The sequence below is a fragment of the Scyliorhinus torazame genome, chromosome 29, assembly GCF_047496885.1.
Source record: "Scyliorhinus torazame isolate Kashiwa2021f chromosome 29, sScyTor2.1, whole genome shotgun sequence".
In the NCBI taxonomy this organism is placed as follows: Eukaryota; Metazoa; Chordata; class Chondrichthyes; order Carcharhiniformes; family Scyliorhinidae; genus Scyliorhinus; species Scyliorhinus torazame.
In genome coordinates, this window is record NC_092735.1 from 22,519,613 (window position 1) to 22,545,532 (window position 25,920).

The 25,920-nt window shown below is 53.8% G+C and overlaps 1 protein-coding gene across 4 annotated transcripts in view; it reads right to left on the reverse strand.

Annotated features, from left to right (window-relative positions):
* LOC140403927 (transcription factor MafK-like) overlaps positions 1-25,920 on the reverse strand; it is a 64,511-nt gene that overhangs the window by 16,104 nt on the left and 22,487 nt on the right. Inside the window, exon 1 of one of the 4 annotated variants that reach the window (XM_072492181.1) lies at positions 22,199-22,708. The exons of the other annotated variants lie outside the window; for them this stretch is intronic. The gene's annotated coding sequence lies outside the window, so the exon portion shown is untranslated. Of the gene's footprint in view, positions 1-22,198; positions 22,709-25,920 lie in introns of those variants that run through there. 4 annotated transcript variants of the gene reach the window in all.

Sequence of the window (25,920 nt, forward strand, 5' to 3'; positions counted from 1 at the left end):
GGTGCTCCTGTTTCCTCCCACAGTCCAAAGATGTGCAGGTTAGGTGGGTTGGCCACGCTAAATTGCCCTTAGTGTCCAAAAAAGGTTAGGTGGGGTTACGGGATAGGGTGGATGTGTGAGCTTTGATAGGGTGCTCTTGCCAAGGGCCGGTGCAGACTTGAGGGGCTGAATGGCCTCCTTCTGCACTGTAAATTCTATGATGGGGTGTGTGTGTGGGGTCGGGGGGCTCAGAAATGCCCTGCTCTCTTGTTTTTGACTTTGATACTGTGCAGGGCACTGTAAAAGCTATGTGGCAAATCGTCCACACTTCCTAGGTGCAACGGCAAGCTAGCGGCAACCTCCGCTTGGCATCTACTCCCGAGACCTCAACCGCATGCCCAGGTTAGTATCTGGGCCTTGCCCGTGACTGGTACCATTCTGCCCAGAACCTCCCTCCACCCACAAGGCGAGTGCAGATAAATCCACGCATTCAGGGTGACAAAAGAATCAGCTGCCACTCCTAATAGAGGAGGCAATAAAGTAATTTAGAAACATACCCAACAGTCAAAGAAGGAAAAGTTCAAGCATCACAGCAACTGGAACAAAGTCCGATAGTCATTCCCCACCTGGCATGAGCTTACACGCACCCAATTAGAACAATATTTTATCTGTGTTAATGTTGGCAACGTCCCAACTCTTGAGGGTGGAACCTACTTAGGTCTGAACTTCCTTATTGTTCTACGGGATACGCACATAGATGGCAATTTTTAAATTTGTTTTTTTAAACTACTCTTGGACATGATATGTTCGAGCAGTTTACTTCATAAATTCTCAGTGCATTCGCACATCGCAGGCCAGATTTTGTTTTTGTCCGCATAGGAGGGTCACAATGCGATGGGAGGAGTTCAGAAGTAGGGGGTTGGGGGCATAGCAAACATTCAGATACCCGTTGAAGTCAATGGGCATTTGCGTTGCTTGCTGGCCATGCCACCAGGGAAGCAGTCGCGGGGAGTGGCCCTCGGTGGGAGAGGCAGATCCTGGCAGGAAAGGCCGGATATTGCTCTCCATAGTTTATCATTTCAAGTTAGATAAGGGGGTCTGAGATTGTAACCAGGAAAACCTACTATCTGGAAAATTGCCCCAAAACGCAGGACTAATCCAATCCAGTCAATTGTTGGCCCATTGGTCTACTCTCGATCATTAGCAAAGTGATGGAAGATACCATCGGCTATCCAGCGGCACTCGCTCAGCTATAATCGCTCCTCTGTCGGGTTCCTGACCTTGGTTCAAACGTGGGCGAAAGAGCTGAACTCCAGAATGGGGCAAGAGTGGCTGCCCTGGACAAGAGGGCAGCAACTGACTGAGACAGCCTCAAGGAGCCTCAGCACAACTGACGTCAATGGGCATCAGGGGAAATTCCTCCACTGGTTGGAGTTTGATCAGCTCTATCCCAGGACATCACCGCAGGAGTTCCTCAGGGTAGTGTCCTCGGCCCAGCCATCTTTAGCTGCTTCATCAATCACCTTCCCTCATCACAAGGTCAAGCTGTGAGGATGTTCCCTGAAGATCGCGCATTGTTCAGTAAAGTTCGCCAAGTCCTCAGACACTGAAGCCATCAGTGTGTGCCAAGCAATGAACATCTCCAAGATGAGAATCTAACCATCCTCACTTTGACATGAAATGACATTAACATCATGGAATCCCCCACCATCAACCCCATGAGATTTACCATTGACCAGAATCTGTTTTTCTATTACAAGATTCTTTTTAAATGACCTGGAGATGTTGGTTACACTGATATTTATTCATTAATAGCCCCTCCTTAGTTACCCTGGGATGGTGCAAAGGTCTCTTGATTGCAGTTGCTTGTATGGCCAAATGCCTCACTGGGCCATTACAGAGTGACCCAGGTGATGTGGGACTGGAATTTATATAGCATCTTTAAACCCATCAGGTGGGTCACTGGAGCAAATATCAAACACAATTTGACAGCGGCGGAATTAAGACAGGTGACCAAATCCTCGGTCAAAACGTTAGGTCTTGAAGGCAATTCTAGACCTTAGGGCTGCTTCTGTGACTTGATGACTATGACTACCGACTGTACTCCCAATTTATTCCTTCCACCTGTCTGGAAGCTCAGTAAGTTCAGACATTGGAATGGAGCTGTTACTTGCTACCAAACAAGCTGAGCACTCAGTCCAACCTTCAACCGTCACTCACTCACCGGTGGTCATTCCTAGTTGGTCTGTTCAGTTGGCGAGCTTCACATTCATAGGCTAGAGATGAGGAGGCATTGTTCTGGCTCAAGAGGGGCATGGGTCTCTGGAACTTTCTGCCTCAAAAGGCGAAGGAAGCAATGACTTGGAGTATTTTTAAGGCAGGGCTGGATGAATTCCCCATCTGCAAGGGGGGGGGGGGGGCGGGGGTGAAAGGTTACAGGGGGGTGGACAGGAAGTGGGGTTGAGGTTACAATCAGACCTGCCATGATCTTATTGAATGGCGGAGCAGGCTCGAGGGGCCGAGTGGCCAACTCCTGCTTCTGATTTGTTGGGGAAAGCGATTGGAAAGAAGAGAATGGAGGGGGATAACATCACAAAAGGTCACAGTGACCCCGATGGGGTCAATTTTCAGTGTGGGACACATTAACAAACATTAAATGCTGGCGGAGCCAACATTTATTGCCCACCCCTAATTGCCCCTACTGAGCCAATTCAGAGTCAACCACATTGCTGTGGGTCTGGAGCCACATATACAGAATCCATAGAAGAGTCCATACAGTGCAGAAGAAGTGCACGGTGCAGCAAGGCAGCACAGTGGTTAGCACAGTTGCTTCACAGCTCCAGGGTCCCAGGTTCGATTCCCGGCTTGGGTCACTGTCTGTGCCGAGTCTGCACGTTCTCCCCGTGGGTGCGTGGGTTTCCCTCGGGTCCAAAAGAGGTGCAGGTTGGGTGGATTGGCCAGGCTAAATTGCATCTTAGTGTCCAAACAAAGGTTAGGTGGGGGTTACGGGGATAGGGTGGAGGTGTGGGGCTTAGGTGGGGTGCTTTTTCCAAGGGCCAGTGCAGACTCGATGGCTGAATGGCCTCCTTCTGCACTGTAAATTCTTTGAATTCTATGAACTTATCCCACTGATTCTGCACTCTGAAAGAGCATACACTCAAGCCTCCCCCCACCCCCCCCCCCCCCCCCCCCCCCCCCCCACCCCATCCCAATTCCCGCAACTCCACCTAACCTGCACACCTTTGGACATGTAGGCCAGACCAGGTAAAGATGAGAGAAACCGGACGGACCACCCGGCATCAACGTGGCACCGGGACGGCCGGTGACAAACACAGCACAGTCGACCCTGCAGAGTATTCCTGACTAACATCCAGAGTCTTGTGCTAAAATTGGGGGAGTGGCAGCAGGGTGGCGCAGTGGGTTAGCCCTGTTGCCTCACGGCGCCGAGGTCCCAGGTTCGATCCCGGCTCTGGGTCACTGTCCGTGTGGAGTTTGCACGTTCTCCCCGTGTTTGTGTGGGTTTCCCCCCACAACCCAAAAGATGCGCAGGGTGGGTGGATTGGCCACGCGAAATTGCCCCTTAATTGGAAAAAACTGAATTGGGTACTCTAATTTTTTTTTTTTTTTAATAAAAATTGGGGAGTGGTCTCACAGACTAGTCAAGCAACAGCCTCATACTCACAAATCACACCTTACAGATACAGATGTGCCACCCATCATTATCTCTGGGTATGTGCTGTCCCACTGGCAGGACAGGCCCAGCAGAGGTGGTGGCACAATGGTCTACAGTCGTGAGGGTGTTGACCTGGGAGCCCGCAACATCGACTCTGGACCCCATGATGTCTCATCGCACAAGGTACGGCAGCACAGTGGTTAACACTGTGCTTCACAGCTCCAGGGTCTCAGGTTTGATTGTCGGCTTGGGTCACTGTCTGTGCGGAGTCTGCACGTTCTCCCGTGTCTGCGTGGGTTTCCTCCGGGTGCTCCGGTTTCCTCCCACAAGTCCCGAAAGACGTGCTGTTAGGTAATTTGACATTCTGAATTCTCCCTCTGTGTACCCAAACAGGTGCCGGAATGTGGCGACTAGGGGCTTTTCGCAGTAACTTCATTGCAGTGTTGATGTAAGCCTACTTGTGACAATAAAGATTATTATTATTAAGGTCAAGCATAGGCAAGGAAACCTCCTGCTGATTATCACGTACCCCCCCCCCCCGCCCCCGCCTCCCTCAGCTGATGAGTCAGTACTCCGCCATGTGAACGCCGCTTCGAGGAAGCATTGAGGGTTCGCCAGGGTCACTCAGCTCCTGGCTTCATTACAGCCTTGGTTCAAACATGGTCAAAGAGTTGAATGCCAGAGGCTATGTGCCCAGACAATATCCCGGCAATAGCCCTGAGGACTTGTGCTCCAGAACACACCTCTAGCCAAGCTGTTCCAGCACAGCTACAACACTGGCATCTACACGGCAATGTGGAAAATTGCCCAGGTGTGTCCTGTACACAAGAAACAGGACAAATCCAACCCAGGGCAGGGGCATAGAACGTACTTTGGATGGGGACTTCAATGTCCATCACCAAGCGTGGCTGGGTGGTACCACCACAGACCTAGCTGGCCGCATCCTAAAGGACATTGCTGCTAGACTGGGACTGCAGCAGATGGTGAGGCAACCAACAAGTGTGAAAAACATACTTAACTCTTCCTCACCAAGCTGCCTTCCATAGATGCATCTGTCCATAGCAGTATCGAAAGGAGGGACCACTGCACAGGCCTTGTGGAGACAAAGCCCTCCATCTTGTTGTGTGGCAATACCACCGTGCTAATTGGGATGGATTCCAAATAGATCTAGCAATGCAAGACGGGGCATCATGAGGTGCTGTGGCCACCAGCAGCGGCATTGTACTCAACCACAACCTGTAACCTCATGGCCCGGCATATCCCCCACTCTACCATTACCGCCAAGCCAGGGGTCCAATGAAGAGTGGAGGACGGTATGCCAGGCCCGACACCGGGTCTAAAAATGAGGAGTTAACCTGGTGAAGCTACAACTTGCGTACCAGAAGCAGAAGCAGCAAAGTGATGGACAGAGATAAGCAATTATACAACAAACGGATCAGATCTAAGCTCTGTAGTCCTGCCACATCCAGCCGTGAATGGTGGTGGGCAATTGAACAACTCAATGGACAAAGAACAAAGAACAAAGAAATGTACAGCACAGGAACAGGCCCTTCGGCCCTCCAAGCCCGTGCCGACCATGCTGCCCGACTAAACTACAATCTTCTACACTTCCGGGGTCCGTATCCCTCTATTCCCATCCTATTCATATATTTGTCAAGATGCCCCTTAAATGTCCCTATCGTCCCTGCTTCCACTACCTCCTCCGGTAGCGAGTTTCAGGCACCCACTACCCTCTGTGTAAAAAACTTGCCTCGTACATCTACTCTAAACCTTGCCCCTCTCACCTTAAACCTATGCCCCCTAGTAATTGACCCGTCTACCCTGGGGAAAAGCCTCTGACTATCCACTCTGTCTATGCCCCTCATAATTTTGTAGACCTCTATCAGGTCGCCCCTCAACCTCCTTCGTTCCAGTGAGAACAAACCGAGTTTATTCAATCGCTCCTCATAGCTAATGCCCTCCATACCAGGCAACATTCTGGTAAATCTCTTCTGCACCCTCTCTATAGCCTCCACATCCTTCTGGTAGTGTGGCGACCAGAATTGAACACTATACTCCAAGTGTGGCCTAAGGTTCTATACAGCTGCAACATGACTTGCCAATTCTTATACTCAATGCCCCGGCCAATGAAGGCAAGCATGCCGTATGCCTTCTTGACTACCTTCTCCACCTGTGTTGCCCCTTTCAATGACCTGTGGACCTGTACTCCTAGATCTCTTTGACTTTCAATACTCTTGAGGGTCCACGAATATCCCCATCCTCAATGATGGAGGAGCCCAACACATCAGTGCAAAAGAAAAGGCTGAGCATTCGCAACAATCTTCAGCCGGGGGCAGAGGGGATGATCCATCTCGGTCTCCTCCGGAGGTCGCCAGCATCACAGACGTCTGTCTTCAGCAAATTTGATTCACTCCACGGGATAGCAAGAAATGGCTGAAGGCACCGGATACTGCAAAGGCTCTGGTCCCGAAATATCCCGGCAATAGTCCTGAAGACTTGAGCTCCAGAACACACCGCTAGCCAAGCTGTTCCAGCACAGCTACAACACTGGCATCTACCTGGCAATGTGGAAAATTGCCCAGGTGTGTCCTGTACACAAGAAACAGGACAAATCCAACCCAGCCAATTACCGCCCTATCAGTCTACTCTCCATCATCAGCAAAGCGATGGAAGAGGTCATCGGCAGCATTATCAACTGACATTTACTCAGCAATAAACTACCCGCAGATGCTCAATTTGGGTTCCGCCAGGGTCACTCAGCTACTGACTTCATTACAACCTTGGTTCAAACATGGACAAAAGAAATGAATGCCAGAGGTGAGGATTAGAGTCACTGCCCTTGACATCAAGGCAGCATTTGACCGACTATAGCATCAAGGAGCCCTTGAAAAACTGCAGTCAATGAGAATCAGGGGGGAAACCCTCCGCTGGTTGGAGTCACACTTGGCACAAAGGGAGATGGTTGTGGTGGTTGGAGGTCAATCATTTCAGCTCCAGGACATCACTGCAGGAGTTCCTCAGCGTCGTGTCCGAGGCCCAACCGTGTTCAGCTGCTTCATCAATGACCTCCCATCCATCATGAGGTCAGAAGTGGGGATGTTTGCCGATGTTTAGTACCATTTGCGACTCCTCAGATACTGAAGCAGACCATGTCCAAATGCAGCAAGACACAAGCCCTGGATAATATACAGGCTTGGGCTGACAAATGACAAGTAACATTTGCGATGCACAAGTGCCAGGCAATGACCATCTCCTACAAGAGAGGGTCTAACCTTGACATTCAATGGCATTACCATCGCTGAATCCCCCACAATTCCATCTACAAGACACAAATCAGGAGTGTGATGGAATACTCTCCATTTCGCTTGGGTGAGTGCAGCTCCAACAACACTCAAGAAGCTCAACACCATCCAGGTCAAAGCAGCTCGCTTGATTGCTCCCCCGTCCACAAATATTCAACTCATCCACCACTGCCAAACAGTGGCAGCCATGTGTACCATCTACAAGATGCACTGCAGTAACACACCAAGGTTCTTCAGGTAGCACCTTCCAAACCCACGTCCACTACCATCTAGAAGGACAAGTTTAGCAGATTCCTGGGAACCCCACCACCTGGAGGTTCCCCTCCAAGTCACTCACCATCCTGACTTGGAAATATGTCGCCGTTCCTTCACTGTCACTGGGTCAAAATCCTGGAACTCCCTCCCTAACAGCACTGTGGGTGTAACTACACCTCAGGGACTGCAGCGGTTCAAGAGGAAACGGAGATCGCACCGGCGGAAGTTCCATTTTTGGCCACTCGCGAGATTTAGCGGCCATGATGGGATTTGCTCCCGTGGCTAACACTTTGGGAAAATTCAGCACAGATCTCCAGCCAAAGTCAAATCATCGGATCCACCAATGTGAATTCCAAAGCCTGAGGCAGGAACCAGGTGAGCCTGTGGACAATTTCTTAACAAGATTGAAAAATGCAGCCATCGAGGAAAGAGATGAAAGGCTGGTCGATCAGCTCCTGAAAATGAAAATTGCTTATTGTCACAAGTAGGCTTCAAATGAAGTTACTGTGAAAAGCCCCTAGTCGCCACATTCCGGCGCCTGTTCGGGGAGGCTGGTATGGGAATTGAACCGTGCTGCTGGCCTGCCTTGGTCTGCTTTCAACGCCAGCGATTTAGCCCTGTGCTAAACCAGGATTTGCACACCCTAAAGAACAAAACGATCGATTTGGAAAAGACAGGTTCACAGCATCACAGGCTGTAGACATTGCCAGAGCACATACCTCCACAGATGGACTGACTACAAACTCGACTAGCCTTCAGTTAAGTCAAAGGAAAGGCAGCAGGGTTGATGCAGTGAAAGAGCAACAACAAAAAAATAAGGCCCTCCAGACGGGGAGGAAGATGTGTGGGAGCTCTGGATGACTACACGGGGTTCACAGAGAGAAGGAAATGTCCTAAAAGGTGAACCAAACTGCAGAGTTTTTGGAAAACCCCATCATTGGGAAAAGAAGAACAGAACGAGGGAAGGAGGTGGTAAACGAGTCATCAGAGAAAGAGAGTAATAGGGTGAATGAGAAAGAAAGAGAAAAACCCAAAATTACCATAGAATTCACAGTGCCGAAGGAGGCCATTCGGCCCATCAAGTCTGCACCGGCTCTTGGAAAGAGCACCCTACCCAAGGTCAACACCTCCACCCTATCCCCATAACCCAGTAACCCCACCCAACACTAAGGGCAATTGTGGACACTAAGGGCAATTTATAATGGCCAATCCACCTAACCTGCACATCTTTGGACTGTGGGAGGAAACCGGAGCACCCGGAGGAAACCTACACACACACGGGGAGGATGTGCAGACTCCGCACAGACAGTGACCCAAGCCGGAATCGAACCTGGGACCCTGGAGCTGTGAAGCAATTGTGCTATCCACAATGCTACCGTGCTGCCCCAAAATGTCCATAAACTGAAGATGACGATGGGTTTGGGAATACAACAGGTTTAGGGACCACACACACACTGTATGAAATAGCTGGATGTGACAGTTCCCACAGCAAACAAATCATTCCGATCAGGGGGAGGGGGAGAAATCAGCCCACAACAGAAATCTGAAGCAGCAGTTACATGTGGCACCGTCGGTGTACATCCTCGTAGTAATTAGTTCCCAGCTTTCTATGATTAATACGAGACTGTAACAGCCAGCATTTATTGCCCAACCCTAACTGTCCTCGCAAAGGTAGTAGTGAAGCGCCTTTTTTAACCGCTGCAGTCTATGCCGGGGTGTTGACCAGAGAAATGAAGGAATAGCAGATCGATGTCCAAGTGGTGTTGTTGTGAGTCACCTAGGAGGGGAGCGTAGAGGCAGTGGTGTCGAATGTAAAATGAAATGAAAATCGCTTATTGTCACAAGTAGGCTTCAGTGAAGTTACTGCGAAAAGCCCCTAGTCGCCACATCCCGGCGCCTGTTCGGGGAGGCCGGTACGAGAATTGAACCCGCGCTGCTGGCCTTTGTTCTGCATTACAAGTCAGCTGTTTAGCCCACTGTGCTAAACCAGTGTTCCCATGCGTTCCCTCGGGTCACTGACCGTGTGGAGTTTGTTCGTTCGCCCCGTGTCGGCGTGGGTTTCCTCCGGGTGCTCCGGTTTCCTCCCACAGTCCAAAGATGTGCAGGCCAGTTGATTGGCTCATGCTAAATTGCCCCTTTGGACACCAAAGATGCGCGGGCTAGGTTACGGGGCTTCGGGGATAGGGCGGGGCAGTGGGCCCGAGTTGGGGGTGCTGTTTCAGAGGGTGGGTGCAGACGCGATGGGCCAAATGGCCTCCTTCTGCACTGTATGGACATCACCCCACAGGCACAGTCACTCCCTGAATTACAGGGGGGGTGGGGGGTTGCGAATGGGACGGCAGAAAGAAGCTCACTTACGGCCAAGAACATGGAAATCTGGGCCTTCTGAATCTACTCACATAAAATGGAATCCGTGAGACAGGCAGCCTGAATCAGTCATGGCAAGCGGTTGCTAAGCGAGTTGTCAAATGTCATTTTGTTCCTGCGATGAACATTAGTTGGAATCTCTGGCTTCACGTGGGCACCGAGGGTTCAGTTTGTACCCCATTAACATGCTGACGGAAATTTCTATCTGTGTTTAATTTAAAGAGATTAAAACTGTGCTGGCAGGAATGTGTGCAAACGTATTAATGGACAGAGTGACACAGCAGATGGAGGAGATTAAACCCTTTGGCGGCAAGAGAATTAATTCAGTATTCAGAAGGGGTTGGAGCTCTGAACTATCAACTAAACCTAAAGGAGGATGAGGAGCAATGATCGATGTCCGTAAGGGGCATTACATGGCTGCAGGATTTCATACAAAATAGGAGTAGGAGTTGATGATTCAGCCCTTCAAGCCTGCTTCACCATTCGATGAAAAGGTGTCCGTCTGATGCGTGTGCGTCTGTATCTCTCTGCGACCGCACATCCGTCCCGCTCCCTCTGCGCCCGTGCATGCATCTGTCTTTGTCTCTCTCTCTTTCTGTGAGTGTCCGTCTGATGAGAGTGCGTTCGTATTTTTCTGCGCCCTCACATTCACCTGTCCCTCTCCCTCTGCGCCCATGTGCGCGTCCGTCTCTCTCTCTCTGCACCCATGTGCGCGTCCATCTCTCTCCCTCTGCGCCCATGTGCGCGTCCGTCTCTCTCTCTCTGCGCCCATGTGCGCGTCCGTCTCTCTCTCTCTGCGCCCATGTGCGCGTCCGTCTCTCTCTCTCTGCACCCATGTGCGCGTCCGTCTCTCTCCCTCTGCGCCCATGTGCGCGTCCGTCTCTCTCTCTCTGTGCCCATGTGCACGTCCGTCTCTCTCTCTCTGTGCCCATGTGCGCGTCCGTCTCTCTCTCTCTGTGCCCATGTGCGCGTCCGTCTCTCTCTCTCTGTGCCCATGTGCGCGTCCGTCTCTCTCTCTCTGCGCCCATGCGCACGTCCGTCTCTCTCTCTCTGTGCCCATGTGCGCGTCGGTCTCTCTCTCTCTGCGCCCATGTGCGCGTCCGTCTCTCTCCCTCTGCGCCCATGTGCGCGTCCGTCTCTCTCTCTCTGCGCCCATGTGCGCGTCCGTCTCACTCTCTCTCTGCACCCATGTGCTCGTCCGTCTCTCTCTCTCTCTGCACACATGTGCTCGTCCGTCTCTCTCTCTCTCTGCCCATGTGCGCGTCCGTCTCTCTCTCTCTCTGCACCCATGTGCGCATCCGTCTCTCTCTCTCTGTGCCCATGTGCGCGTCCGTCTCTCTCTCTCTCTGCACCCATGTGCTCGTCCGTCTCTCTCTCTCTGTGCCCATGTGCGCGTCTATCTCTCTCTCTCTGTGCCCATGTGCGCGTCCGTCTCTCTCTCTCTCTCTGCACCCATGTGCTCGTCCGTCTCTCTCTCTCTGCACCCATGTGCTCGTCCGTCTCTCTCTCTCTCTCTCTCTGCACCCATGTGCGCGTCAGTCTCTCTCTCTCTGCACCCATGTCCGCGTCCGTCTCTCTCTCTCTCTGTGCCCATGTGCACGTCCGTCTCTCTCTCTCTCTGTGCCCATGTGCGCGTCCGTCTCTCTCTCTCTGTGCCCATGTGCGCGTCCGTCTCTCTCTCTCTCTCTCTCTCTCTGCGCCCATGTGCGCGTCCGTCTCTCTCTCTCTGCGCCCATGTGCGCGTCCGTCTCTCTCTCTCTCCGCCCATGTTCACGTCCGTCTCTCTCCCTCTGCGCCCATGTGCGCGTCCGTCTCTCTCCCTCTGCGCCCATGTGCACGTCCGTCTCTCTCTCTCTGCACCCATGTGCGCGCCGTCTCTCTCCCTCTGCGCCCATGTGCGCGTCCGTCTCTCTCTCTCTGCGCCCATGCGCGCGTCCGTCTCTCTCTCTCTGCGCCCATGTGCGCGTCCGTCTCTCTCCCTCTGCGCCCATGTGCGCATCCGTCTCTCTCTCTCTGTGCCCATGTGCGCGTCCGTCTCTCTCTCTCTGTGCCCATGTGCGCGTCCTTCTCTCTCTCTCTGTGCCCATGTGCACGTCCGTCTCTCTCTGTCTGTGCCCATGTGCGCGTCCGTCTCTCTCTCTCTGTGCCCATGTGCGCGTCCGTCTCTCTCTCTCTGCGCCCATGTGCGCGTCCGTCTCACTCTCTCTCTCTCTGCGCCCATGTGCGCGTCCGTCTCTCTCTCTCTCTCTCTGCGCCCATGTGCGCGTCCGTCTCTCTCTCTCTGCGCCCATGTGCGCGTCCGTCTCTCTCTCTCTGTGCCCATGTGCGCGTCCTTCTCTCTCTCTCTGTGCCCATGTGCACGTCCGTCTCTCTCTGTCTGTGCCCATGTGCGCGTCCGTCTCTCTCTCTCTCTGCACCCATGTGCGCGTCCGTCTCTCTCTCTCTGCGCCCATGTGCGCGTCCGTCTCTCTCTCTCTGCGCCCATGTGCGCGTCCGTCTCTCTCTCTCTCTGCACCCATGTGCTCGTCCGTCTCTCTCTCTCTGCACCCATGTGCGCGTCAGTCTCTCTCTCTCTGCACCCATGTGCGCGTCCGTCTCTCTCTCTCTCTGTGCCCATGTACGCGTCATTCTCTCTCTCTCTGTGCCCATGTGCGCGTCCGTCTCTCTCTCTCTCTCTCTGCGCCCATGTGCGCGTCCGTCTCTCTCTCTCTGCGCCCATGTGCGCGTCCGTCTCTCTCTCTCTGTGCCCATGTGCGCGTCATTCTCTCTCTCTCTGTGCCCATGTGCGCGTCCGTCTCTCTCTCTCTCTCTCTGCGCCCATGTGCGCGTCCGTCTCTCTCCCTCTGTGCCCATGTGCACATCCGTCTCCCTTTCTCTGCGCCCATGTGCGCGTCCGTCTCTCTCTCTCCGCCCATGTGCACGTCCGTCTCTCTCTCTCTGCGCCCATGTGCGCGTCCGTCTCTCTCTCTCTGCGCCCATGTGCGCGTCCGTCTCTCTCTCTCTGCGCCCATGTGCGCGTCCGTCTCTCTCTCTCTGTGCCCATGTGCACGTCCGTCTCTCTCCCTCTGCGCCCATGTGCGCGTCCGTCTCTCTCTCTCTGTGCCCATGTGCTCGTCCGCCTCTCTCTCTCTGCACCCATGTGCTCGTCCGTCTCTCTCTCTCTGCGCCCATGTGCGCGTCAGTCTCTCTCTCTCTGCACCCATGTGCGCGTCCGTCTCTCTCTCTCTCTGTGCCCATGTGCGCGTCCGTCTCTCTCTCTCTCTGTGCCCATGTGCGCGTCCGTCTCTCTCTCTCTGCACCCATGTGCTCGTCCGCCTCTCTCTCTCTGCACCCATGTGCTCGTCCGTCTCTCTCTCTCTGCGCCCATGTGCGCGTCAGTCTCTCTCTCTCTGCACCCATGTGCGCGTCCGTCTCTCTCTCTCTCTGCGCCCATGTGCGCGTCCGTCTCTCTCTCTCTCTGCCCATGTGCGCGTCCGTCTCTCTCTCTCTCTGCACCCATGTGCTCGTCCGCCTCTCTCTCTCTGCACCCATGTGCTCGTCCGCCTCTCTCTCTCTGCGCCCATGTGCGCGTCAGTCTCTCTCTCTCTGCACCCATGTGCGCGTCCGTCTCTCTCTCTCTCTGTGCCCATGTGCACGTCCATCTCTCTCTCTCTCTGTGCCCATGTGCGCGTCCGTCTCTCTCTCTCTGTGCCCATGTGCACGTCCGTCTCTCTCTCTCTCTCTCTGCGCCCATGTGCGCGTCCGTCTCTCTCTCTCTGCGCCCATGTGCGCGTCCGTCTCTCTCTCTCTGTGCCCATGTGCGCGTCCGTCTCTCTCCCTCTGTGCCCATGTGCGCGTCCGTCTCTCTCTCTCTCTCTCTGCGCCCATGTGCGCGTCCGTCTCTCTCTCTCTGCGCCCATGTGCGCGTCCGTCTCTCTCTCTCTGTGCCCATGTGCACGTCCGTCTCTCTCTCTCTGCGCCCATGTGCGCGTCCGTCTCTCTCTCTCTGCGCCCATGTGCGCGTCCGTCTCTCTCTCTCTGTGCCCATGTGCGCGTCCGTCTCTCTCTCTCTGCGCCCATGTGCGCGTCCGTCTCTCTCTCTCTGCACCCATGTGCGCGACCGTCTCTCTCTCTCTGTGCCCATGTGCGCGTTCGTCTCTCTCTCTCTGTGCCCAGGTGCGCGTCCGTCTCTCTCTCTCTGCGCCCATGTGCGCGTCCATCTCTCTCTCTCTGCGCCCATGTGCGCGTCCGTCTCTCTCTCTCTGCGCCCATGGGCGCGTCCTTCACTCTCTCTTTGCGCCCATGTGCGCGTCCGTCTCTCTCCCTCTGCGCCCATGTGCACGTCCGTCTCTCTCTCTCTGCGCCCATGTGCACGTCCATCTCTCTCTCTCTGCGCCCATGTGCGCGTCCGTCTCTCTCTCTCTGCGCCCATGTGCGCGTCCGTCCCTCTCTCTCTCTGCGCCCATGTGCGCGTCCGTCTCTCTCTCTCTCTGTGCCCATGTGCGCGTCCGTCTCTCTCTCTCTGCGCCCATGTGCGCGTCCGTCTCTCTCTCTCTGTGCCCATGTGCGCGTCCGTCTCTCTCCCTCTGCGCCCATGTGCGCGTCCGTCTCTCTCTCTCTGCACCCATGTGCGCGTCCGTCTCTCTCTCTCTGCACCCATGTGCGCGTCCGTCTCTCTCTCTCTGTGCCCATGTGCGCGTCCGTCTCTCTCCCTCTGCGCCCATGTGCGCGTCCGTCTCTCTCTCTCTGCACCCATGTGCGCGTCCGTCTCTCTCTCTCTGCGCCCATGTGCGCGTCCGTCTCTCTCTCTCTGCACCCATGTGCACGTCCGTCTCTCTCTCTCTGCGCCCATGTGCGCGTCCGTCTCTCCCTCTCTGCGCCCATGTGCGCGTCCGTCTCTCTCTCTCTGTGCCCATGTGCGCGTCCGTCTCTCTCTCTCTGTGCCCATGTGCGCGTCCGTCTCTCTCTCTCTGCGCCCATGTGCGCGTCCGTCTCTCTCTCTCTGCACCCATGTGCGCGTCAGTCTCTCTCTGTGCCCATGTGCGCGTCCGTCTCTCTCTCTCTGCGCCCATGTGCGCGTCCGTCTCTCTCCCTCTGCGCCCATGTGCGCGTCCGTCTCTCTCTCTCTGCGCCCATGTGCGCGTCCGTCTCTCTCTCTCTCTGCACCCATGTGCTCGTCCGTCTCTCTCTCTCTGTGCCCATGTGCACGTCCGTCTCTCTCTCTGTGCCCATGTGCGCTTCCGTCTCTCTCCCTCTGTGCCCATGTGCGCGTCCGTCTCTCTCTCTCTGTGCCCATGTGCACGTCCGTCTCTCTGTCTCTGTGCCCATGTGCGCTTCCGTCTCTCTCTCTCTGTGCCCATGTGCGCGTCCGTCTCTCTCTCTCTGTGCCCATGTGCGCGTCCATCTCTCTCCCTCTGTGCCCATGTGCTCGTCCGTCTCTCTCTCTCTGCACCCATGTGCTCGTCCGTCTCTCTCTCTCTGTGCCCATGTGCACGTCCGTCTCTCTCTGTGTGCCCATGTGCGGTTCCGTCTCTCTCCCTCTGTGCCCATGTGCGCGTCCGTCTCTCTCTCTCTGTGCCCATGTGCACGTCCGTCTCTCTGTCTCTGTGCCCATGTGCACGTCCGTCTCTCTCTCTGTGCCCATGTGCGCTTCCGTCTCTCTCTCTCTGTGCCCATGTGCGCGTCCGTCTCTCTCTCTCTGCGCCCATGTGCGCATCCGTCTCTCTGTCTCTGCACCCATGTGCGCGTCAGTCTCTCTCTCTCTGTGCCCATGTGCGCGTCCGTCTCTCGCTCTCTGTGCCCATGTGCACGTCCGTCTCTCTCTCTGTGCCCATGTGCGCTTCCGTCTCTCTCTCTCTGTGCCCATGTGCGCGTCCGTCTCTCTCTCTCTGTGCCCATGTGCGCTTCCGTCTCTCTCTCTCTGTGCCCATGTGCGCGTCCGTCTCTCTCTCTCTCTCTGCACCCATGTGCTCGTCAGTCTCTCTCTCTCTGCACCCATGTGCGCGTCCGTCTCTCTCTCTGCGCCCATGTGCGCGTCCGTCTCTCTCTCTCTCTCTGCACCCATGTGCGCGTCCGTCTCTCTCCCTCTGCGCCCATGTGCTCGTCCGTCTCTCTCCCTCTGCGCCCATGTGCACGTCCGTCTCTCTCTCTCTGCGCCCATGTGCGCGTCAGTCTCTCTCCCTCTGTGCCCATGTGCGCGTCCGTCTCTCTCCCTCTGCGCCCATGTGCGCGTCAGTCTCTCTCTCTCTGCGCCCATGTGCGTGTCCGTCTCTCTCTCTCTGTGCCCATGTGCGCGTCCGTCTCTCTCCCTCTGCGCCCATGTGCGCGTCCGTTTCTCTCCCTCTGTGCCCATGTGCGCGTCCGTCTCTCTCTCTCTGTGCCCATGTGCGCGTCAGTCTCTCTCTCTCTGTGCCCATGTGCTCGTCCGTCTCGCTCTCTCTCCGCCCATGTGCGCGTCCGTCTCTCTCTCTCTGTGCCCATGTGCGCGTCAGTCTCTCTCTCTGCACCCATGTGCTCGTCCGTCTCTCTCTCTCTCCGCCCATGTGCGCGTCCGTCTCTCTCTCCCTCTGCGCCCACGTGCGTGTCCGTCTCTCTCTCTCTGCGCTCATGTGCGTGTCCGTCTCTCTCTCTCTGCGCCCATGTGCGCGTCCGTCTCTCTCCCTCTGCGCCCATGTGCGCGTCCGTCTCTCTCTCTCTGCGCCCATGCGCGCGTCCGTCTCTCTCTCTCTGCGGCCATGTGCGCGTCCGTCTCTCTCTCTCTGTGCCCATGTGCGCGTCCGTCTCTCTCTCTCTGTGCCCATGTGCGTGTCCGTCTCTCTCTCTCTGTGCCCATGTGCGCGTCAGTCTCTCTCTCTCTGCGCCCATGTGCGTGTCCGTCTCTCTCTCTCTGCGCCCATGTGCGCGTCCGTCTCTCTCCCTCTGCGCCCATGTGCGCGTCCGTCTCTCTCTCTCTGCGCCCATGTGCGCGTCCGTCTCTCTCTCTCTGTGCCCATGTGCGCGTCAGTCTCTCTCTCTCTGCACCCATGTGCGCATCCGTCTCTCTCTCTCTGCGCCCATGTGCGCGTCCGTCTCTCTCTCTCTCCGCCCATGTGCGCGTCCGTCTCTCTCTCCCTCTGCGCCCATGTGCGCGTCCGTCTCTCTCTCTCTGCGCCCATGTGCGCGTCCGTCTCTCCCTCTCTGCGCCCATGTGCGCGTCCGTCTCTCTCTCTCTGCGCCCATGTGCGTGTCCGTCTCTCTCTCTCTGCGCCCATGTGCGCGTCCGTCTCTCTCCCTCTGCGCCCATGTGCGCATCCGTCTCTCTCTCTCTCTGCGCCCATGTGCGCGTCCGTCTCTCTCTCTCTGTGCCCATGTGCGCGTCCGTCTCTCTCTCTCTGCACCCATGTGCGCGTCCGTCTCTCTCTCTCTGCGGCCATGTGCGCGTCCGTCTCTCTCTCTCTGTGCCCATGTGCGCGTCAGTCTCTATCTCTCTGCGCCCATGTGCGCGTCCGTCTCTCTCTCTCTGCGCCCATGTGCGCGTCCGTCTCTCTCTCTCTGCGCCCATGTGCGCGTCCGTCTCTCTCTCTGTGTGCCCATGTGCGCGTCCGTGTCTCTCTCTCTGTGCCCATGTGCGCGTCCGTCTCTCTCTCTCTCTGCCCATGTGCGCCTCCGTCTCTCTCCCTCTGCGCCCATGTGCGCGTCGGTCTCTCTTTCTCTCTTTCCTCCCCCCCCCCCCCCCCCCCCCCCCCCCCCGAGTGTCCGTCTGGGGTGTATCCGCGTACTGAATCACGAGATGCTGGGTTCAAATCCCACTGCAGGGATTGAACCCCCCCCCCACCCCAACAAAAAAGTCAAAGCTGACACTATGGTGCAGTGCTGAGGGAGTGCAGCCGCACTGTCCCAGGTTCTGACTTTTGGATGAGCCATTAAACCAAGGCCCCATCAGCCTGCTGGCAAAGTTCCCAGGGCTCAACTTTAAAGCAGTAGGTTTTAAAGCACTGCCCACAGTGCAGGGCGGCACGGCGACACAGCTGACAGCACTGCTGCCTCACAGCATCAGCGACCCGGCTTCGATTCCAACCAATCACTGCCTGCGTGGAGTCTGCACGTCCTCCCTGTTTCTGCGTGGGTTTCATCCGGGAGCTCCGGTTTCCTCCCACAGTCCAAAGACATGCAGGTTAGGTGGATAGGCCGTGCTGAAATTGCCCTTATTGTCCAAAGGTTAGGTGGGGTTACTGGGAAAGGGCCTAGGTAGAGTGCTCTTTCGGAGGCTTGGCATAGACTCAATGGACCGAATGGACTCCTTCTGCGCTGTAAGGATTCAAATGACTCTAAGAGCAGAGGAATTATCTCTGGTGCCTTGACCAATCTTTTTTCCTCAATCAACATTGCAGGAAAACAGATTGTCCGGACATTATCAGATTCTGTTTGTCACAGTTCTCTGAGTGAGTATTGACTATCACTTTTCTTTAATTACAACAGTGACTACACGTCCAAAAGAAAATTGGTTGCCAAGTAGTACGAGACGAAAAGCACAATCTAAATGTAAATCTTAAAGGCTGGTCATCTGTCTGAGCTGCACCTTTCAGCTCACAGAATCCACTCAGCCCTTAGGGTGCACCTATCCTTCGAAAGACCAGTCTACTTCCCCGCCTGTTTCCCCGCCCTATCCCCATTGCACTGTGTATCGATTCATGGCCAATACACCTAACCTGCACGTTTTTGGACTGTGGGAGGAAACCCACGCAGACATGGGGCAAATGCGCAAACTCCACACAGTCACCCAAGACCCAATCGAACCCGTGTCCCTGGTGCTGTGAGGCAGCAGTGCTTTTTTAAAGATATAAATTTAGAGTACTTAATTCATTTTTTCCAATTAAGGGGCAATTTAGCGTGGCCGTTCCGCCTACCCTGCACATCTTTGGGTTGTGGGGGCGAAACCCACGCAGACACGGGGAGAATGTGTAAACTCCACACGGACAGTGACCCGGGGCCGGGATCGAACCCGGGACCTTGGCGCCGTGAGACTGCAGTGCTAACCATTGCGCCACCGTGCTGCCCTGTGGAGGCAGCAGTGCTAACCACCGTGCCACCGCCCCAATCCCTTCGCATCAAAAACAACTGAGAATCCATTCCACGCTACACCTATTTATTCTTTCATGGTATGTGGCCGTCACTGGCAAGGCCAACATCCCTAATCGCCCTGGAGTGGAGTGGCTTGCCCCGCCATTTCAGAGGGCAGTTTTAAGAGTGAACCATATGACTGGGGAGTTTGGAGTCACATGTCGGCCAGACCAGGCAAGGAGGGCAAACGTGGTTCCCTGAAGGACATTAATGAAGCAGACGGGTTTAATACGACAATCGATGATCGCTGTGGCGGTCAACATTACAGAGACTAGCTTTCAATTCCAGATTTTATGAACTGACTTTCAATTCCACCAGCTGCCGCGGTGGGATTTGAACCCATGTCCCCAAAACATTAGCCCGATCCTCTGTAACATTACCACCACACACCACTGTCGCCCACTACGGTCAAGAATCCCAATGATTTACAGCCCTTGAGTGAAGAAGTCTCTTTATCAACCCATTCCCAACCCTTTGTTCAGAAGAACGCTAAGTGCAGATCAAAGCACCTCATGGTGTGCGAAATATATTGAAAGATGCTGCCTGAGACGCATCATTAGGTATTCTGCTATAGCTGCATGGTTATAAATTTCATTTTATAAAGGGTGATACAAATTATGGAGCGCACCCAATGTCCTCCGCAAATAGCTCACAAAGCAACCTGCACGAGGAAAACAGCACACACATAACAATATCTAAGATCGACAAATAGTTAAAGACTGACAATAAACGGTTCAATTCTAGCCTTGGGTCACTGTCTGTGTGGTTTGCACTTTCTCCCCGTGTCTGCGTGGGTTTCCTCCGGGTGCTCCGGCTTCCTCCCACAGTCCAAAGACGTGCCGGTTAGTTGGATTGGTCACGCTAAATTGCCCCTTTTGAGTCCAAAATGGTTAGACGGGGGTTACTGGTTTACAGGGATAGGGTGGGGCATGGGCCTAGATTGGGTGCTCTTTCAGAAGGTCGGTGAAGACTCGATGGGCCGAATGGTGCAATGTAGTGATTCTATGCTTAATGTTGGTATGTCTTAAAAGCGACCCTAGTTGGAGTCAGTAAGATAGAACGGAGGAAATCAAATCATGTATGATCTTCCTTTCAATGACATAATGTTATGGGCCAGGGTTTAGAGAACCCCAAAGTGTATCATGGAGTTCACCTGACCCACAACTTTTAATAGATTGTGGTACGGGGAGCACACGGCCCACTCTACAGGTGTGGTACAGTAGAAATGGAAAAGTATTTTTTAAAGCAAAACAATGTTTATTCTATGAACTCAAGTTAACCTTTTTAGAACAAACAGTGAACATCTTAGCAACCATTAATTCAAATACACCCCCCTAAGTAATCTGTATTCTGTTCTTTAAACATCCAAAAGACTTAACAAACCTCTAAACAGACTCACATCAGGGTTTACATTCAATACTGAAAACATTTATAATTCTGAATTCACCAAATGATTAAGATAGTCTTTGGATGGCAGACTTCAGATGCAGCTCACTGAAACACACAGACACACCCAAGCTTTTTCTCAAACTGAAACTAAAAAGCAGAAGTAGAGCTCAGCTCCACCCACACTCTGACATCACCCCAGTAACATGAGCAGCTCCATTTCTTAAAGGTACATATCTTAAACACCCATTTCTTAAAGGTACTCTCACATGACAAGAAAACAAAAGGAATGGCAGAAATAAAAAAAACTTGTGGCCCGTTTGGAAAGCCGGTGCAGACACGATGGGTCAAAAGGGCTCCTTCTGCACCATGACCTTCTGTGGACCTGCAATGTCCCCAGGCGGGGAGGAGCAGTGACGTCAAGAGGGGGCAGTGAATGAAAATGAGACACAAAACTGCGCCAACTTCAAACTGAAGTGCTCCTCTTCACCAAAGAGCTCTGGAGGCTTTGAGGGTGGGGAGAGAAGGGTCCTGGGAGAGAGAGTGGGGGGGGGGGTCCCAAATGTAAAATGTTGTAATTGAGAGCGGCATTTTTCTTTTAGGCAAGGGATGTTGGGGGGTTCTACAGAGTAAGGCGGGTAGACGGAATGAGACACAGCGATCAGTCACGATCCAAACAAATGGCACAATAACGCAAGGGTTAGCAGCAGGAGTATGCAATTCGCTCCCCTCCCCGCTAAACCCCCCCCCCCCCCCTCTCACCCGCCAAGCCAGTTCTGCCAGAGCTAATTCGATTGTTGCCCGAATTCCACTTTCACTCCATTTTCTACCTTGGTCTCTCAGGGAATCATGGGTCATTGGGGGGGGGCTTCGCTCCTCCGCCCCAATAACCCACAACTCCCTTGTCGATCAAAAGTCTGTCTAACTCAACCCTGAATGTATTCAATGACCCAACCTCTCTCGGGAAGACAATGCCACAGATTAATAACCCTCGGAGATAAGCAATATCTTCTCACCTCAGTCTTAAAATGGGAGACCCTTCATTTTTAAACTCTCGCCGAGGGAAGCATCCCCCCACCCCCACCCCAGGATCTTATACATTTCAGTAAGATCACCCCTCCTTCTTAGGAACTCCAATGAGTACAGGTCCAACCTGCTCAACCGTGCCTCATCAGGCAACCTCTTCAGGACAGCCTGGGTTCGAGGGGCGGAGCGACCTCCTCCCGTTCCTACATCTCCCTGTGACATCAGGAACTGCTACAATCGAAGTGACGCTGTTCGATAGCGGCAGCGGGGCGCGGACTGGCAGCGGGGAATCCCGGCAACGGGGAATCCCGGCCAAGGAGTGTGTACAAAAGTCAGGAAGTACGGACTTGTTATCTTTATTGTCACAAGTATGAAGTTACTGTGAAAAGCCCCTAATCGCCACATTCCGTTCGGGTAAGCTGGGACGGGAATTGAACCCGCGCTGCTGGCCCTGTTCTGCATCACTAACTAGCTGTCTAGCCCGCTGAGCTAAACCAGCCCATTGACTGCTTTCTGACTTCAGTCTTGCCACATGAGCCCCAAGTGTTATGATAAGTTCATAAGATTATAGGAGCAGAATTAGGCCATTCGGCCCATCGAGTCTGCTCCACCATTCTATCATGGCTGATGTGTTCCTCATCTGCCACCTACAATGTTACAGACCAAGAGCTGGATTGCGAAATCAGCCAGAGCATCTCCTCCCTGGAACACATGACCTAGGAGCGAGACTGGGCAATTTAGCCTCCCGGGCCGAACGCCCTCAATGTGATCATGGCTGATCCCACCATGGCCTCCACTCCACCGTCCTGCCCGTTCTCCATAACCTTTCAACCCATTACCAATTAAAAATCTGTCTAACTCCTCCTTAAATTTACTCACTGTCCCAGCACCCACCGCACTCTGGGGTCGCGAATTCCACAGATGATTAGAAAGGATCGTATTGTACACACAGTCCAGAAACAGGCCATTCAGTCCAACCAGTCCATGCTGGCATTGACGCTCCTTCTATCAGTCCTCCTCTAAATCTATCATTGAAATCCTCTGTTCCCTCATATCTGTCTGCGTTCTCCTCAAACACATCTGTACCATTCACTTCAATCACTTCCTGTGGTAGCGAGTTCCACATTCTCACCGCTCTCTGGGTGAAGATGTTTCTTCTGGATTCCCCATTGGATATCTTGGTGGACCATCTTATATTGACTGTCGGCCTCTCATTATGTTCTTCCGCAGGGCAGGAAACATTCTCTTCCTATCCACTCGATCTAGGCCTTTCATCATTTTAAAGACCTCTACTCGGTCACCGCCTCAGCCTTCTTGCTTCAAGATGCACAAACAGACGTCAAGATAATGGAGGTATTTATAGTTCGGCTGATCAGAAACAATCTCTCAAAGCTCCCCGATGCGCAAGGAATTTCAACGGAATTAGAACGTCTCGGAGTCCATCAGCAACCAGAGGTGAGAATCCTCATTCCAAAACCACCCGGACCTCAGACAGAGAGCTGATGTGGCGGCTCACGTAGATGGTGGAACTTTTTTTTGTGAGGAATCGATTGCGGGGAAAGTATTTGGCTGAAACCTTCCCAGAGAAGGAACTGAAAAATAAATAGCATTTATATGCGAGGACGTTGCTATGGAGACGCTGTTGCATGGAAACGTCTCAGTGAATTCAGACTCGCAGTGCCTCTCAGAAAAACACAAGAGCAACCCTCCCCCCATCCCCGTCCTCCCCCCCCCCCCCCCCCCCCCCCCCCCCCCCACCATTGCCACCACCATCCCCTCCCATCTCCACCCCAAGCCCACCACCTCCATCACTCTTTAAAGGTTTCGAGAGGCCGAGGAACGTCGTGCAGGAGCAGTGCTCGGATGAGCGAGCATTTCAGTCCGGATGCGAGTCAAATGGTGCAATTGTACGACAAGCTGGGCGTGAGGAGGCTCCGCTTTGCATGGAGTGCGAGCTTGGGCTGCCTGCATGCAAAGTGAAGCGTTGCCTGACGCCAAACTGATGTTGGGTGAAGAGGAAAAGGACTTGCATTCATATAGCACCCTTCTTCAAAATCAGGACGTCAGAGCTTTAGAACCAAGGAAGTACATTTGAAGCGTGTGTAGTCCAGTGTTGGGCAACCCAGGCTGGTGAGTGGGCCGCACGAGGGGCCCTCCTTCATCTCAGCGGGCCGCAAGATTGAAATTGGGGCTCGTTCACTAACCGTGACCCCATGAATAAGACTAAATACATTCTTTAAAAAACAATTTTTTTTCAGTACCCGATTCATTTTTTCCAATTAAGGGGCGATTTAGCGTGGCCAATCCACCTACCCTGCACATCTTTGGAATGTGGGGGCGAAACCCACGCAGACACGGGGAGAATGTGCAAACTCCACACGGACAGTGACTCAAAGCCGGGATCAAACCTGGGACCTCGGCGCCGTGAGACAGCAGGGCTAACCACTGCGCCACCGTGCTGCCCTTAGATTAAATACATTTAATACACGCCGAATATTTCATAATAATATTCTTTATTGTCACAAGTAGGCTTACATTAATTAACTCTGCAATGAAGTTACTGTGAAAAGCCCCGAGTCGCCACATTCCGGCGCCTATTCGGGTACACTGAGGGAGAATTCACCTAACAAGCACATCTTTCAGTTCTTGTAGGGGGAAACCGGAGCACCCAGAGGAAACCCATACAGACACGGGGAGAACGTGCAGACTCCGCACAGACAGTGACCCAATGCGAGAATCGAACCTGGGACCCTGCCGCTGTGAAGCCACAGTGCCAACCACTGTGCTACCGTGCCGCCCAGCGGGTTATAGGATATGCTTAATCATCTATATATTTACGGAACTGTCACCAACTTCAAATGGTAAAGACAAAACATTTATACTTTGGACGCAGAGGGAGTGCACGGCTCTCACAGTTAACGTTGTGAGCAATCGGCACGCTCCTCACTTCACTCGCTCCTCACTTCACTCGCTCCTCACTTCACTCGCTCCTCACTTCACTCGCTCCTCACTTCACTCGCCCTCGCTTTGTGTGCAAATCACTTCAGCCATACCGGCAGGAAAAAAAACGGCACGGATGGAAATCAGCGGAATGTGGCGAACCCGCACGTGGGCATCGGTCAACAAAATGTCTTGTGGGCCGCTCTCGGAACCAAGATGAAGGAAATTTCACAAACAGCGATGTGATAATGATGGATAATTTGTTTCTGCAATGTTGGTTGAGGGATAAATATTGACCAGGACTCCAGCAGAGCCCAATAGTGGCACAGGATATTTTACACACACCCAATCGAGGAGGCTGACGTGGCCCTCGGTTTAATGCCTCACCAGTGAGACTGCACCTCCGACGGTGCTGCACTCCTTCAATATTAGACCGAGAGTCTCAGCCTGGAGTATGTGCTCACGTCTCTGGAGTGGGATTTGAACTCATGACCTTCTGACTTCAGCACAGACTTCCTCCTCAAGGAAGCCTCACCTTACTCGGCTGTGCTGTCAGGTCGGGCCCAGACTAAATTTAGGCTGCGCTTCCCACGTCGTGCCTCAGGGGGCAGAGAGCTGTGAGGTTGCAGCCCCACTCTCAGACGTGAGCACCATAACCTACCCTGACCATCTATTGGGTGTCAATCCCGAGACAGGATTTTTGCGGGCCCGTCCTGCTGCCGGGATTGTCCCATCCAGATAAAGTTGACACCCCCCGGGGAGGCAGGATGGGCAAGCCGTGCAAACTGTCACTGACTTCGGCGGGAGCGGAAGATCGCGATGGCGGCTATTGACGAGCTGCACACACCGCGGGGAAACCCCATCTTCCATTTGCCTGATCAACTCAAGCAAACAAAAAAGATTCCACGGCGCGTCTTCCAAAGGGCGAAGTCACTGAGCCATTTCCGACAACAGAGAATTTAACCATCTCCTCTTGACATTCAAGGACATTACCATCGCTGAATTGCCCATTATCAACGTCCTTGGGGTTACCATCGACCAGTATTTGAACTGAACCAGCCAGTAAACACTGCGGCTACAAGAGATGATCAGAGGCTAGAGAATTCTGCAGTCCCTCATCTCCCGACTCCCCAAACTTTGTCCACCATCTACACGTCAGGAGTGTGAATCCTCTCCACTTGTTTGAACGAGCTCCAACACGCAAGAAGCTTGACAGCATCCAAGACAGAGCAGTCCGCTTGATTGGCACCCCATCCTTAAACATTCAATCCCTCTGCCACTGACTTACAACGTGCAGTATGTACAAGATACAGCAACTCCTTCGACGGCACATTCCTGTGACCGCCATTTTCTAGAAGGACAATGGCAGCAGATGCAAATGGACTCCACCACCTGCAAGTTGCCCTCTAAAGCCACACACCATCCTGACTTGGAAATATATCGGCCGTTCCTTCATTGTCACTGGGGCAACATCCTGGGATTCCCTCGCTGTGGGAGTACCTACGCCACACGGACTGCAGCAGGTTCAAGATGGCGGCTCACCACCACCTTCTCAAAGGCAATTAGGGATGGGCAATAAATGCTGGCCTAGCCCGCGATGCCCACATCCCGTGAATGAATGAAGAAAAGTTCTCCCATTGTCCTGTTCAAAATGCATCTGGCAGCTACCATGATCGAAAGAGGTCACCTGGACCTTTATCTCATTGTTGCTTGCGTGATCCTGCAGTGTGTGAATAAATCTCCGCATCGGTCAACAGCGACTGTGGGCACGATCGAACCGGCCCGCCGCACCCGACTCGGTGACGCGACAAGGCCATTAAATCTCGCGAGATCTGGAACGCTTCGTGAGATCTAACAGGCCGGCAGTGCCAATGTGCCCGGGTGCCAGGTTGTCCTCGCCAGAGATCCAGCCTG